At 45.3% G+C, this 16,309-nt stretch overlaps 1 pseudogene; it reads left to right on the forward strand.

Annotated features, from left to right (window-relative positions):
- Window positions 1-13,911: 13,911 nt before the first annotated feature.
- Window positions 13,912-14,029, forward strand: LOC126098918 (5S ribosomal RNA; annotated as a pseudogene).
- Window positions 14,030-16,309: the final 2,280 nt, after the last annotated feature.

A 16,309-nucleotide genomic window follows, 5' to 3' on the forward strand; every position in this document is an offset into this window, starting at 1 on the left:
GCATGTATTTCTTGATGCAATAATTTACCAACAGCCGTATGTACTGTAGAAATTTATTTTATGAACTTCTTATGTGGTACCTGTTTCGGCATTACATTGACGCCACACAGACTGTGTGTCGCCTGGCAACCATGAGCTGTTGCATAACGATTTGATTCACGGATCCAGTTATTTGGCTCCTTCCGTGTATACCGATTTTACGACTATGACGTGTGGGGCCTGAAGATGGCATCAATGTAATGCCGAAACGGGTAGCACATAAGAAGCTCATAAAATAAATTTCTACAGTACATACGGCTGTTTGTAAATTATTGCATCAAGAGATCAATGAAGTCAGTTCAACAGTTATTTTGAAAGCACATCTTGACCTACCGAGGTAGATTGCTGGTTAGCACGGGGAACTCACATGGGCACTCAGACTTAGTTTCCGTAAATTGCTGAAGTTGTATGCCGAGATGGTTCCTTTTGAGGACTTGACCCATTTCCGTCCACATCCTTCCCCCGATCCACGCATGCACTGATGTCGTCATCGACGGCACGATAAAGTCTTGCATTCCTGCTTCTTTTGTTGGATTTTTTACTGCTGTGAATGTGGTGATGAGAATTAAACATTACCTGCCACCTGTTTCGGTAACCGTAAGCAAAGGAGATGAATGCGCGCAACGAGACCGAAAGCAGCAAAGTGAAGCGTACACCGTAGGAAGTAGGTTAAACGTGTTGAATATAAGTTTAAGCAACAGTCTTTGTTCGGTTTTCATCCCGCCCCACCGGCTCTTCCTAAATACCGCGAGCGGTGCGTAGCATAAAGATGTTTACATTTAATCACTGTCAGAGGGAAAGTTGTGCCCCCCCCCCCTTCCCACGACTGGTTTAGCCGCAGACTTCAGCCGGTGTTTGAGGACCGTCGTGGCAGGAGACGAGGCGAAGAAGTGTAATCTGAGAGATGCCAGGCGGGGAACAAACAGCGCCGGCTTCTCTTCCGGGCGGAGTGCAGGTAAATTCTGCCGGGACATGCAAATGAGGCACCGGTATGAGAGATGGAGCGCTGAAATATTGAACGAGCCCCGAACACGGGGCGCGCGTGCTGTGCTGCCTCCCGCTCACAGAGTCCTGTCACTGTCGGTAAGGGCGCCACGCGATACTCTGCCAGCCCCCCTCTAGCTCTCTAAAGTATTTTCTGTCCTCAAATTTGTTCACGTCAGTTCTAAAGCACATTGGCTGCAGTTGCCGCACTTCGTGTTTACGAAAGGTAATAAATCAGTTAAGAGGGCTAGGAGAGTGTCTCTGCTAGAAAGAGTAGATAAGCTAGAATGAGATTTTCACTCTGCAACGGAGTGTGCGCTCATATGAAACTTCCTGGCTGATTAAAACTGTGTGCCCGACCGAGACTCGAACTCGGGACCTATTGCCTTTCGCGGGCAAGTGCTCTACCAACTGAGCTACCGAAGCACGACTCACGCCCGGTACTCACAGCTTTACTTCTGCCAGTACCTCGTCTCCTACCTTCCAAACTTTACAGAAGCTCTCCTGCGAACCTTGCAGAACTAGCACTCCTGAAAGAAAGGATATAGCGGAGACATGGCTTAGCCACAGCCTGGGGGATGTTTCCAGAATGAGATTTTTACTCTGCAGAGGAGTGTGCGCTGATATGAAACTTCCTGGCAGATTAAAACTGTGTGCCCGACCGAGACTCGAACTCGGGACCTTTGCCTTTCGCGGGCAGGTGCTCTACCATCTCAGCTACCGAAGCACGACTCACGCCCGGTACTCACAGCTTTCATAGACATTCGTGCGTCTGTGTTAAGATCTATGCACGGAGCATACAACAGCTACAAAAACATGTAACAGCTACCGTTATACTTTGGTTAAAGATCTGGCGGGGAACACGAAAAAATTCTGTTCCATGTAAATTCGCTAACCGGGTCTAAGCTTTCCATCCAGTCACTCCTTGCTTAATCAGGTTCGGTATCAGAAGACCGCAAAAGGACGTTTAAGAAATAGTTCACTCATGAGAAGCATACAAACGTACCGTCGTTTGGCCACTGCAGAGAGTGCCATGTGGATGACATAGTAATAAGCATCCTTGGCTTAGAGAAACAACTGAAAGATTTGAAACTATATAAGTTGCCAGATTCGGATGGAATTCCAATTCGGTTTCACAAAGAGTACCCCATGTCATTCGTCCCTTACTTAGATTGCATTTATCGTGAATCTTTGCACCAGCGCAAAATGCCAAGCGACTGGAAAGTGCGCAGGTGACTCCTTTAAATAAGAAGGGTAAAAGACGGACCAGAAAAGACTACAGACCAACATCCTTAATCTCGGTTTCCTGAAGTGTTCTAGAGGAAATTCTGAGTTGGAATATAATAAGTTTCCTACAGACCGAAAAGCTCATGTCCACGAAACAGCAAGGCTTTAGAAAGTATCGCTCGTGCGGAACTCAGCTTGCTCTTTTCTCACTTGATATATTGCGAACTGCGGATGAAGAGAACAGACAGATTCTACGAGGGCAGTTCAATAAGTAATGCAACACATTTTTTTTCTCGGCCAATTTTGGTTGAAAAAACCGGAAATTTCATGTGGAATATTTTCAAACATTCCCGCTTCGTCTCGTATAGTTTCATTGACTTCCGACAGGTGGCAGCGCTGAACGGAGCTGTTAAAATGGCGTCTGTAACGGATGTGCGTTGCAAACAACGGGCAGTGATCGAGTTTCTTTTGGCGGAAAACCAGGGCATCTCAGATATTCATAGGCGCTTGCAGAATGTCTACGGTGACGTGGCAGTGGACAAAAGCACGGTGAGTCGTTGGGCAAAGCGTGTGTCATCATCGCCGCAAGGTCAAGCAAGACTGTCTGATCTCCCGCGTGCGGGCCGGCCGTGCACAGCTGTGACTCCTGCAATGGCGGAGCGTGCGAACACACTCGTTCGAGATGATCGACGGATCACCATCAAACAACTCAGTGCTCAACTTGACATCTCTGTTGGTAGTGCTGTCACAATTGTTCACCAGTTGGGATATACAAAGGTTTGTTCCCGCTGGGTCCCTCGTTGTCTAACCGAACACCATAAAGAGCAAAGGAGAACCATCTGTGCGGAATTGCTTGCTCGTCATGTGGCTGAGGGTGACAATTTCTTGTCAAAGATTGTTACAGGCGATGAAACATGGGTTCATCACTTCGAACCTGAAACAAAACGGCAATCAATGGAGTGGCGCCACACCCACTCCCCTACCAAGAAAAAGTTTAAAGCCATACCCTCAGCCGGTAAAGTCACGGTTACAGTCTTCTGGGACGCTGAAGGGGTTATTCTGTTCGATGTCCTTCCCCATGGTCAAACGATCAACTCTGAAGTGTATTGTGCTACTCTTCAGAAATTGAAGAAACGACTTCAGCGTGTTCGTAGGCAGAAAAATCTGAACGAACTTCTCCTTCTTCATGACAACGCAAGACCTCACACAAGTCTTCGCACCCGAGAGGAGCTCACAAAACTTCAGTGGACTGTTCTTCCTCATGCACCCCACAGCCCCGATCTCGCACCGTCGGATTTCCATATGTTTGGCCCAATGAAGGACGCAATCCGTGGGAGGCACTACGCGGATGATGATGAAGTTGTCGATGCAGAACGACGTTGGCTCCGACATCGACCAGTGGAATGGTACCGTGCAGGCATGCAGGCCCTCATTTCAAGGTGGCGTAAGGCCGTAGCATTGAATGGAGATTACGTTGAAAAATAGTGTTGTGTAGCTAAAAGATTGGGGAATAACCTGGTGTATTTCAATGCTGAATAAAACAACCCCTGTTTCAGAAAAAAAAATGTGTTGCATTACTTATTGAACTGCCCTCGTATATTTCTAGATTTCCGAAACGACGTCGACACGGTACGCCACTGTATGTACGAGCATACGGTATAGGTTCACAGATATGTGACTGCCTCGAAGACTTCTGAAGTAATAGAACCCAGTATGTTGTCCTCGACAGCAAGTGTTCATCGGAGACGGGGATAACATCAGGGGTGCCCCAGGGAACTGTGATAGGACCACTGGTATTTTCTGTGTACATAAATGATCTGGCGGACAGGGTGAGCAGTAATCTGCGGTTGTTCGCCGATGATGCAGCGATGTACAGGAAAGCGTCGAAGATCAGTGACTGTCAGATGATACAAGATGATCTAGACAAAATTTCTAGTAGGTGTGATGAGTAGCAGAAGGCTCTAAATGCATAAAAATGTAAATTAATGCGGATAGGTAAGAAAAACAAAACCCATAATGTTCGGATACAGCAGTAGTAGAGGTTTGCTTGACACAGTCACGTCGTTTAAATAACGGGACGTAGCGTTGCGAAGCGATACGAACTGGAAGGAGCATGTGAGAACTCTGGTAGCAGCAAAGGCAAATGGTAGGCTTTGGTTTATTGGGAGAATTTTAGGAAAGAGTGGTTCACCTGTAAAGGAGACCGCATATAGGAAGATAGTGCGACCTATTCTTGAGTACTTCTCGAATGTGTGGGATCCTCAACAGGTCGAATGGGAAGAAGACATCGAAGTAGTTCAGAGGTGATCTGGGAGACAAACTGAGCAGCAGTCTTAGGTTGTTTGCCGATAACGCTGTCGTTTATCGACTAATAAAGTCATCAGCAGATCAAAACAAATTGCAAAACGATTAACAAAAGATATCTGTATGGTGCGAAAACTTGCAGTTAACCCTAAATAACGATAAGTGAGAAGTCATCCAAACGAATAATCCGTTAAACTTCCGTTACACGATAAATCAGTGAAATATAAAGGCCGTAAATTCAACTAAATACCTAGTAATTACTATTAAAAACAACTTAAATTCGAAGGAACACACAGAAAATGTTGTGGGAAGGCCAAACAGGCACTGGGTATTATTTTGTAGCACACTTAGAAAATGTAGCAGATCTTAATTATGTTGTTAAATTAACTTAATTATGTCACGTATTGAAAAACTTGACTCGATCCACATCTTTACGAAATATCGTTTTCATGATCCATGGAACTAGTATTAATCTAATCTAATAGAATCTAATCTACTAAGGAGACTGCCCATACTACGCTTGTCCGTCCTCTTTTAGAATACTGCTTCGCGGTGTGGGATCCTTACCAGATAGGATTGACGGAGTACATCGAAAATGTTCAAAGAAGGGCAGCACGTTTTGTGATATAGCGAAACAGAGGAGTGTCACCGAAATGATACAGGATTCGGAGTGGACATGATTAAAACAAAGGCGTTTTTCGTTGCGCCAGAATCTCCTCACGAAATTCCAATCACCAAATTTCTCCTCCGAATGCGAAAATACATTGTTGGCACCGACCTACATAGAGAAAAATGATCACCGTGATAAAATAAGAGAAATCAGAGCTCGTACTGAAAGATATAGGTATTTGTTCTTTCCGCGCACTATACGAGATTGGAATAATACAGGTCGGCCACTGTGGCCGAGCGGTTTTAGGGGCTTCAGTTGGGAACTGCGCAACCGCTACGGTCGCTGGTTCGCATCCTGCCCCGGGCATGGATGTGTGTGATGTCCTTAGGTTAGTTAGGATTAAGTGGTTCTAAGTCTAGGGGACTGATGACCTCAGATGTTTAGTCCCATGGTGCTCAGAGCCATTTGAACCATTTGAATAATATAGAATTGTGAAGTTGGTTCGATGAACACACTGCCAGGCACTTAAATGTGATTTGCAGAATATTCCATGTTGATGTAGAAATGATGGGATTAAAGAATCGAAAAAGAGTTATTTCAGGAAACAGTAATTATTCAAAGTCATGTTTAACTGGCATAGAAAAGAAAATCGATATAACTGAAAACTTGGTGTTTCAGCGATAACCGCCGTCCCTAGTTTACACTACTTGAACCTTCGCCTAAATGTTTAAACACGACTTCGCACATGACCTAATCTTCACGTAGGTTTTGTTGATGGCTTCAGTTGGCCTACTATGTACAAGTAGTATATTTCCATAGTAAACAACAGGAAAAGATTTCCATCACCCACAAGGCGAGATTGATCGTACATAACATTTTTTAGTGTTTAAAAGTTTGTTTAAACAGTGGGCGCCAATCAAGGAAACATAGGTTTTCGTGATTTTTTTAAAGGTAGCTTCCAATGTGTATCAGTGGCTGATGTTCGGCTTCAGTGCTTTAAGCAACGTTAACTACTAAAGGAAAAAAAGAAAAAAAAATATACTCCAGGTTTCGATACGAAATATTTGAGGATTCCCCTGATAATGAAGCCACCAGACGGCGACCTAGTTGACCATTCAAGGTTTACATTTCGAGACGCGCCAATAAGTTTGTGATGTACTGCCATGGTCTCAGCGGCAGCTGAAGATACATTGGGTGATCACTCACACAGACAAAGCGAAACTGAACGAGTGGATCATATGTAAAGACACACAAACATTCCTGCTTCAAAGAGGTTCGATACCACATAAAGTAAATATCTTTGGACACGAATACGCGATGTGCTAAAGCCGGAAGAAAAATTATGTGTCCACTTAGTTGCTGCCAGTGACTGCGAATATCACAGTAATGAGATCTGTGTACGGCCATCTTTCAAACATCTAGAATTCCTAGAAGCATCTAAAGTGAACTTTGGAGCATCCAAATTTCAGACAAGAGGTGGATCCGGCTTGCGTAACGCTGACGTAAGATAATATGAGGGTTGTTCAACAAGTAATGCTCAATATTTTTTAAAGCTATTAATACACATAGACCAACGTCCTTCTTGGTGTTTCACATCTGATGCTTTTTCTGTGCGCCGGTGAAGTTTCGAACCGTTCTGGCAGATGGCCGAGCCGTAGCACAGCGTCAAAATGGCGTCTACATACGATACACGATATAAGCAGCGTGCTGTTATTGAATTCTTGAGTGCAGAAAAAGAAACCCTGGTGAACATCCATAAACGTTTGTGTGGAGTTTATGGCGATACTGCAGTTGATAGGAGTAAGTAGGGCAATGGCTAAAGAAAGTTATAGCCTCAGGAAATGCAGATACAGAGCTCCATTATCAGTCACACTCGCAACGTCTTGTCACAGTCACTGGTCCAACCACGCTGAATCGTGCGGATGCCATTATTCGTGCCGACCGGCTGTAACGCCGGAAATGCATATCCTCCTAATTCCATCTATTGTACCATAAATTAGTTTTCCTTATTTTTGTTACCTGAATATATGACATTTCTGTGTCTTTATATATTGTAATTGTTTTACTGTTTGTATATATATATTTATGCATTTATGTTTGTTTGTTTTGTGAATATTATTTGTATTTATACGCTGGGTCTGGCCTAGGGAAAACTATGCTATCGAACGGATACATCGATAGTTCGTGTGAAGAATCAAAGTGTGTAGGATCTTTGGTAGTGTTAACTCTGCCGCGTGGAGCGCGGGCAGGGAGAGTCTGGCTGGAGTAGCGAGTGGAGCAGGTGTGTTGCGTGAAGCTCCCGCGAGTTGCCGCGCTTTCGGGGTTTGGCAGCATGTAATTCCGCTCGACTTGCGATGATAGTTTCTGACATGGTGTCGCGGACGGGAAGCATTAGCTGGCGCACATCAAGAGCCCGTTTCGTCTGGTGACCGTGTCGAGAAGAGGGCGCGCCAACATCCAGCTTCTGCAACAGCGACGGCCGACAATGAGTGACTTTCGCCACCTCCTTGATCGACGGCTTCAAACCTTCAATCAACCAACAAGGAAGACTGGAAGCACGTAAGGTTTTAGAACTGTATGCCAGACCTCAGCTTTTCAAACTTTTAAAAATTGTTGCATCACAAAATTACAGCAACTTAGCATGAACCTTTGTTGCTCATTGTCCCAATTGCATTGCCAAGCAGGGTCCCTTCCTTTTCCGAAATGAACCCGAGTGTCGTTGAAATTCAAGCGCCAGCATTAAAGTAATATAATACAGTTTCGGTGCTTTAATTTCAAAGTTCAGTTGAAGTGTTCATGGCTGGCTACAGTAGTTGGATTGCACTGGCGCAGACTGGGAGTGCGAGTTTTGTTGCCGTATTTTGGCATGCCTGTGACTGCAGCTCAGCTTGGTACGTGCTGGGTTTTGCTGTTGTTAATTGTTCAGAGTCGTTTAATTCAGGTTCAAGGTTGAATCTCTTATTTCTAAATTGCGTGGATTCGGGTGGCTTTTGAGGTGATTGTTGGGGTGGACTAAGACTAACCGTATTTTGCTGAATTTCGATGTGCTTCAGAAGGAAAGCTCGCTATTAACTTCAGTCACTGGATTAACTTTTGATTTTCCGGTTTTATTAATTCTTTTGCTGAGTTAAGTCGGAGTGTAGCGAAATTTATTGCTTCTGACAAGCTTTCGGTTTTCGCACTGCACTGGTCAACCTAGAGTTGCCACGCTTCTAGTGCTAATTATATGTGTAATAATCTTTCTTTTTCAGTTACTATAGTAATTGTCCTTAGGACTGCCGACCATAATTTCCCCCAAATCTCAAACATCTAATTACCGCTAGTTGATTGTTAACGTAACGGCCGCACATTTACTTTCTTTACTAACTTTACCCCTTTTTCAAAATTAATTTCCACCAGTTTCATTACCATTTTTCCTTTCATTTAGATGTAACCCTTTCCTCCCTCTTTACCGACAAATTAACCTCGGTGACGGTTGCTTTTCCCAAATTCCCATTAGGTACACGCGGTATCATTTTTCACTGTCATTAAGGTCGATAAGTGAGGGGGAGGTTACACGGCGCATCACAACTCGACAATTGGCTCTACATCTGTTGTTCAGAATTTGAAGTGCGTCTGCAATGATCTAGACTCTAGGATATTCAAAGTCATGCTCACGATGGGTTCCACGAATATTCGCAGTGGACCACAAGGTTCAAAGAAATGCCATTTCATCTGAACTGTTGGAGCGTTTTGAGAGCGACGGAGAGGCCTTCCTATCACTGATAGGAAGCTGGGTGCAACACTTTTCGCCGGAAAGGAAAAGGCAGTCCATGGAGTGGCATTATCCTCATTCAGCACAAAAGAATAATTTCAAAACAATCCATCTGCCGGAAAAGTCATGGAGACAGACTTCTAGGATTGTGATGGTGGCATTCTCGTGGCTGTGATGCCAAGAGCGTCAACCGTAAGTTCAGAGGCATACGTGAAGACTCTGAATAAACTCAAGAACCGTCTCCGCGCGTTCGATCGGAGAAAAATCCAGCAGAAATCTTGATCCAAAACGAGCATGCACGCCCACACACAAGTATGACGACCCAGGAACACATGGCCAAATTGGGTTGGACAACACTGCCTAATCCATTCTACAATGCAGACCTGGCACCCTCGGACTTCCATCTTCTTGGGTTGCTTAAAGATTCTCTATGGGGAACACACTTTCTAGATGACGAGAGTGTCAGTCATGCAATGAAAACATGGTTACGCCTACAGGACAAGAGCTTTTTCCAGTCGGGAATATATGCTCTTTCGCAACGTTGGCGTACGGCCTTAGAACGTGATGGAAACTACGTAGAAGATTGGGCAATACATATTGGTGTATATTGTCACCAAATTATGACTCTTAACAATAAATATGTTCTGAAAAAAAAATGTTGGACATCATTTACTGAACGACCCTCGTACTAATGTAAAGAGCCATGTCCAGACAGTACAAGAGCGAACAAGAAAACTTTTGTTGGTGGGGAAGGCGCCTCTAAGATAATTAAATCAAGTTTGGAAGACGAGGTTATGCGTGAGGTAGGCGAGATATGGTAGTGCCCATACGACTTGTTACTGCACGCCTGGCTGCCACAGGAAGAGCACGAGCTAACAGGGGTGTCCCAAACATCGCGGCTCTCTGCCAAAATATTAATTAACAGTGCAGCCGGCGTGCTGGCGGGCGCGCAGACTCGGAGAGGACCCTTTTTTGTCGCCAGACTTATCGATATTGCCCACTGCTCGGGCAGGTCGTTTTGGAACTTGCAATTTAACCAATAATCCGGCCAGCGAGGCGAGAGACCGCTGTAGATTTTTTTTTTTTTTTTGTGTGTGTTCTCCCTCCTGGCCACTCGGATTGCCATGCAGCGTTAAGGGACTAATTTCAGTGGTCTCACTGGTGTGGGTGCAACTGCTGCTGCTGTTTCAGCGAAATGTATGAATTGTTTTCAAAGCAACCCACCCCTCCCACGTTACACGCAGCACCAGACCTCTCACAGCAAAATTTTCTTTATGGTCGTCAGTGGTTACTGAAGCATTTATAACTCAAGACAATCCGCACTCTTGAAGTGTTACACGAAGACTGCTAGTATACAGTACTTCTTTGCCGTCGCCATATCTTCAGTTTCGAGCGCTCAACTTAACAACACCGAGAATGCTTCCTACCTTCAGAAACCTTTCTTTTTGAATCTCTTACTGACCCTTCATCGCTGCGTCCATCGCCCAAATTGTCCGTGAACGCCATGTACGAGGGTGATTCAAATGAAAAGCTTAAATATTTTTGTAATATTATTTACTGTGCAGAATTTGTACAAAGCTATATCACTTTTCAACATAATCTCCCCCACGCTCAATGCAAGTCCTCCAGCGCTTACAAAGTGCATAAAGTCCTTTAGAAAAAAATTCTTTTGGCAGTCAGCGCAACCACTCATGCACCGCGTGGTGTACCTCTCCATCAGAACGGAACTTCTTTCCTCCCCTTGCGTCTTTGAGTGGTCCAAACATATGGAAATCACTTGGGGCAAGGTCTGTTGAGTATGGTGGATGAGAAAGACACTCAAATTGGAGGTCTGTGATTGTTGAAACTGTTGTATGGGCAGTGTGGGGCCTTGCATTGTCATGTTGCAAAAGGACACATGCTGACAGCAATCAACGTCGCTTTGATTTGATTGCAGGCCGCAGACGATTTTTTAGGAGATCTGTGTATGATGCACTGGTGACAGGAATGTAATGCTCCAAAGTAACGCCATTTTCGTCCCAAAAGAGAGTCAGTATAACCTTCCCTCATGACGGTTCTGTTCGAAACTTCTTTAGTTTGGAATGGTGCCATTCCTTGTTCGCTCTCTTCGTTTCCGGTTGGTGGAAGTGAACCCGAGTTTCGTCCCCAGTAACGATTCTTGCAAGGGAGCCATCACCTTCTCGTTCAAAGCGCCGAACAAGTTCTTCGCAAGCATCAACACGTCGTTCTCTCATTTCAGGAGTCAGCTGTCGTGACACCCATCTTGCAGACACATTGTTAAACTGTCTAATCTGTAAACGTGCTGCAATGTCATTCATTGTCACTCGGCAGTTATCCTTCACTATGGCTTCAACCCTCTGCAATTTTCTGTGGAGTCACAACTCGTTGTGCCTGACTTGGACAAGGAGCGTCTTCCACTGAAGTCAGACCATTTGCGAACTACGTACTCCATTCGTAGACTTGCTGCTGTGACAAACATGCATCATCGTACTGAACCTTCATTCGTCGATGAATTTCAATAGATTTCACACCTTCACTACGCGAAAACCGAATAACAGAACGCTGTTCTTCCCTGGTGTAAGTCGCAAGTGGGGCGGCTATCTTTATACTGATACTGCGACGGTATGTGTGCATCTGCACTATGCTGCCACATACAGACGGCTCTGCACGCCTTTTGTAGCACGCTTACCAACTTACAGGGTAACGGTGCGAAATTTCGATTTGTTATTACAAATTTAAGGTTTTCGTTAGGCTCACTCTCATAGAAATTACTGTAGCTACCTTCAGGACAACATTTTCGTTGAAGTCGATCAAAATACATTTTTATATACTACAAGACTCTTGTCTTGAGCACGCAGTAACCGCAATTTACACAAAACCTCGTTCCTAATACTGCAATGTCTCTGCAGTCCATTACAAATTTTGGTCTGTCATTGTACTTTCTGAATCAAAAATGAAGTGAGCGTAGGAGACAAAGAAGGGAGTTTTCAGGGAGATCACTATGTATTTTTGTAGCCTCTGTCACAGCATCAAAGTACAGTTCTAAGTCCTTCTAAATATCTTTCTAGATGACTCAAAATAGGTGCTCTCATTTAGAGATTGTTCCGATGTTACTAGACTGTTATTACGGACTGCAGCCTATTCAGAAGTATCAAAGGTTTACTGGGTTCTTCACTGTTGGACAGAACAGTAAAAAAAAATCTTCAGTTTGCTCGATACGGCAGTTTTGGATTATACTCGACCTTTTCGCCCTTTAGGGGCACAGACCGCGGTGATATTGCCCGTAGGCCCTTGCTCTTGTACTTCGCTCACAACTAAACACACATCAGTGTAAGGCACTGTTCCACCGAAGACTAAACCACACGTGAGCACACGATATCGCACGGAAACACAGAACAGACCTGGATTGTTAACTGTGAACATGCGGCAAAAAAGCTATGAGACCGGCCAATGATAGCGCTTAGCGCCGACTGACAGCACGAAGCGGGTGTGACCTTGAGTTGTCTAATTTCGTGACAGCTACTTTATTTCCTACAAGTATTTATTTCCCACAAGTATTACTGTAGTTACTTAGGACCGACTTGAAATGGAAGACACATCCCAGCAAACATGATTTTCTGTTAGGGAACTTAATATAATTGTTTATTTATGGTGTCATTTCGGCTACTGCCATTACCAGATCAAATCTTAGAAACTGTAAAGTAGAGCTGTGTCGGTACATGCAGGGTTTTCCTCACAAATTGTAGTGTATAAGGCACTTGCAAAAATGATACATTAAGGAGCATTCCATTACTTGGCAAAAGCTTTGTGTTCACGGGAGCTCACTATACTCCTTTGTAAGACAGAGCTTTTGGGAAAATCTTAATAAATGTTTGCTTTCACGTCAAGTAAATAGAAACAGAAAGTATTCCTCCAGTACCGTAAAACGAGAGTGGTACGATGTAAAGTGATGGAACATACCCAAGTGTGAATTTATGCAGCAGCTGTTTAAAGGCACATTTACATGCTGAGATTTATTAGCACAAAACCCCATTATAAGTAACGAAATAAAGAAATAATATGAGCCATAGATATAGTCCACGGAAGTGTAAATGTTGTATGCAGCAACTGCAAACATTTGAACATTTTTGATCGTCGGATGATTGTACGTAAGAAGAGGCACCTTTTGTCTTCTAGGTCTTGTCCAGATCGAATGTATTTTGGCACACTGCCATTAACACTGCATTATTTTATTAACACATTCACGAATTGCAACCAAATGGCACTCGTAATTGCATAATGTAAATGTCGTCCTTCAAATTGTGTTTTTATTTCAGAATATACAGTTATAACTAACCTATATGTGATTTACTTTGTATCTTTAGTAATTGTGAGATTGTTGTGTGGCTTTAAATGGCAAAAAGTTCCGTAATTCTAAGCAAAAAGTCGTCCAGCTCAATCCACCGTCGTCTTCTGGTGCTGTCTTATTACGAAGTCCGATTTTAGTGAAAATACAGAGAGAAGAAACACGGTTAAAAATACCTGAACGGACCTTTAAGAAAGAAAGCCATGCTCAAGCGCCAAGAGTTTGTATGAAACATATTTTACCAATCCGTAAACTTTATTGATCTCTATTTAATATTCATTAATATAATTAATTGTATTGTCTCGATCCAGATACGAACAAGCTAAAAACTAAATTGGCGACTTCGTGTCTGGATGCATTGTTATATCTACTATATTGTCTTCCTTTTGTTACATGTTTATTGGATACCAAAAACTGTATACGAAACCGCAACATTGAAGTAAGATGAATTGTATGTCGACGACTGAAATTACGCTGCAATCGCGGATACAAGGTAAGGCACCGCATCATCACATCAGCAATCATGCCCAAGCGCTTTGTATTATCGTAGCTAGCTTGGTAGATCTGTCACAATTTTCCGTTTCCGTAGTAGTGATTTTAAGCTACATCGCGGTCTCCTAAATTATTTTCATTATTCATACAGTGCGAGGCAACGGCCTTGCCGCAGTGGATACACCGGTTCCCGTGAGATCACCGAAGTTAAGCGCTGTCGAGCGTGGTCGGCACTTGGATGGGTGACCATCCCGGCCGCCATGCGCTGTTGCCATTTTTCGGGGTGCACTCTGCCTCGTGATTGCAATTGAGGAGCTACTCGATCGAATAGTAGCGGCTTCGTTCAAGAATACCATCATAACTTCATACAAATGAAGACATTTAAAGAAATAACATGGTGGACATATAAACGGAGACAAACACTTCTTAAAATACAAGGTGCCGTTCACGGGCGTAGAGTCCAAGACAAAATTGTGCAGGCACTTCAACACAGACAGAGACAAAAATTGTCACACGTGAACGTAGGGGCACAAAACGAATAACACTGAATCACTTAAGCACAAAACGACGGCACACGCAGAACACGATGCGTTGATCTCCGGCGCGCGAAAGTTCACTATCCGTGTACTAGTCCGGGGACCTGCCAAGAGAGGAGGAGAGGTGGAGGGCTGGGAGAGGGGAGAGCAGATGCCATGGGAAAGGGAGATAGCAGGAAGGGAGGAAGGGGGAGGGGAAGCCCGGGGGAAGAGGGAAGGAGGGAGGGGATGGGGAAAAAGGAAAGAGAAGGGAGGGAGGGTGCCTAATGGAAAGGAGACCGGATGTGGGGGGGCAGGATCAAAGTTGATAGGAGGGGTAGATGGAGGGGAGGAGGACATCATCAGGGAAGGGGAGCTGGCGGAAGCCACCTTGGGAGAGGGTGAGGAGGGTGGAGAGATGGAGACCGGGTGGGACGTGGGAATACAGGTGCCGCAGCGGGCGGTGGTGGGAGAGGATGGGTGAGACAAGCAGATGAGGAGGATCGAGTTTGCGGGAGGTGTACAGGATTCGTATCCTTTCAAGGAAAAGGAGGAGGTGGGGGAAGGGGATGAGATCACACAGGATTCACGTGGGGGAGTGGAGACGGATGCGATAGGTGAGGCAGAGAGCATGGTGTTCAAGGATTTGGAGGGATTTATAAAAGGTGGGGGGGGGCGGAGATCCAAGCCGGATGGGCGTAACAAAGGATAGGGCGGATGAGGGATTTATAGGTGTGGAGGATGGTGGAGGGGTCCAGACCCCACGTACAGCTGGAAAGGAGCTTGAGGAGATGGATTCGGGAGCGTGCCTTGGCTTGGATTGTCCGGAGATGGGGAGTCCAGGAGAGGCGACGGTCGAGGGTAACGCCAAGGTACTTAAGGGTGGGAGTGAGGGTGATAGGACGGCCATAGATGGTGAGATAGAAATCAAGGAGGCGGAAAGAAGGGGTGGTTTTGCCTACAATAATCGCCTGGGTTTTGGAGGGATTGACCTTGAGCAACCACTGGTTGCACCAAGCGGTGAACCGGTCAAGATGGGATTGGAGAAGGTGTTGGGAGCGGTGCAGGGTGGGGACAAGGGCAATGAAGGCGGTGTCATCGGCAAACTGGAGAAGGTGGACGGGGGGGGGGGGGGGGTGACGGCGGCGGCATGTCCGCCGTGTACAAAAGGTACAGAAGGGGGGAGAGGACAGAGCCTTGGGGCACACCGGCAGAGGGGGACAAAGGTGTAGGAATCTGTGTTATGGATGGTGACATAGGAAGGATGGCTGGAGAGAAAGGAACCGATCAGACAGATGTAGTTAATAGGAAGGGCGAAGGTTTGGAACTTGAAGAGGAGACCAGAATGCCATACGTGGTCATAAGCTTGTTTGAGGTCTAGGGAGAGGGAGATTGCGGAGCGACGGGAATTAAGCTGGTCGGAAAGGAGATGAGTGAGGTGAAGGAGAAGATCGTCGGAAGAGAATGACGGCCGAAAGCCACACTGGGTAATGGGAAGGAGGCAGTGCTGGCGGAGATGCTGGTGGATGCGGCGGGTGAGGATAGATTTCAGGACCTTGCTGAAGACCGAGGTAACGCTGATGGGATGGTAGGAGGAGACGGCGGACGGCAGTTTGCCAGGTTTAAGGAACATCAGGATACGGGAGGTTTTCCACAGGTCGGGGTAGTAACCGGTGGACAGGACTACATTGTAGAGCCTGGCCAGGGTGGAGAGGAAAGACACAGGAGCTTCACGAAGGTGACGGTAGGTGACACGATCGTGACCAGGAGCGGTGTTGCATTTCATGTGGAGTGTAGCAATGAGATCCTGTGTAGTGATAGGGGCATTGAGTTCCGTGTGTGCAATGTTGTCCAAGTACTGGAAACCAGGAGCGAGGGGAGGGACAGAGGTGTCAGTTCGATCGCGGACATCTGGGAAGACGGAGTTATCAAACTGGGGATCATCGGGGATGGAAAAGACATTGGAGAGGTAAGATGCAAAGTGATTGGCCTTACTAAGGGAGTCAGGGAAGGGGTGATCATCATGGAGAAGAGGATAG

This window comes from Schistocerca cancellata, chromosome 1 (assembly GCF_023864275.1).
Source record: "Schistocerca cancellata isolate TAMUIC-IGC-003103 chromosome 1, iqSchCanc2.1, whole genome shotgun sequence".
Classification (NCBI taxonomy): domain Eukaryota; kingdom Metazoa; phylum Arthropoda; class Insecta; order Orthoptera; family Acrididae; genus Schistocerca; species Schistocerca cancellata.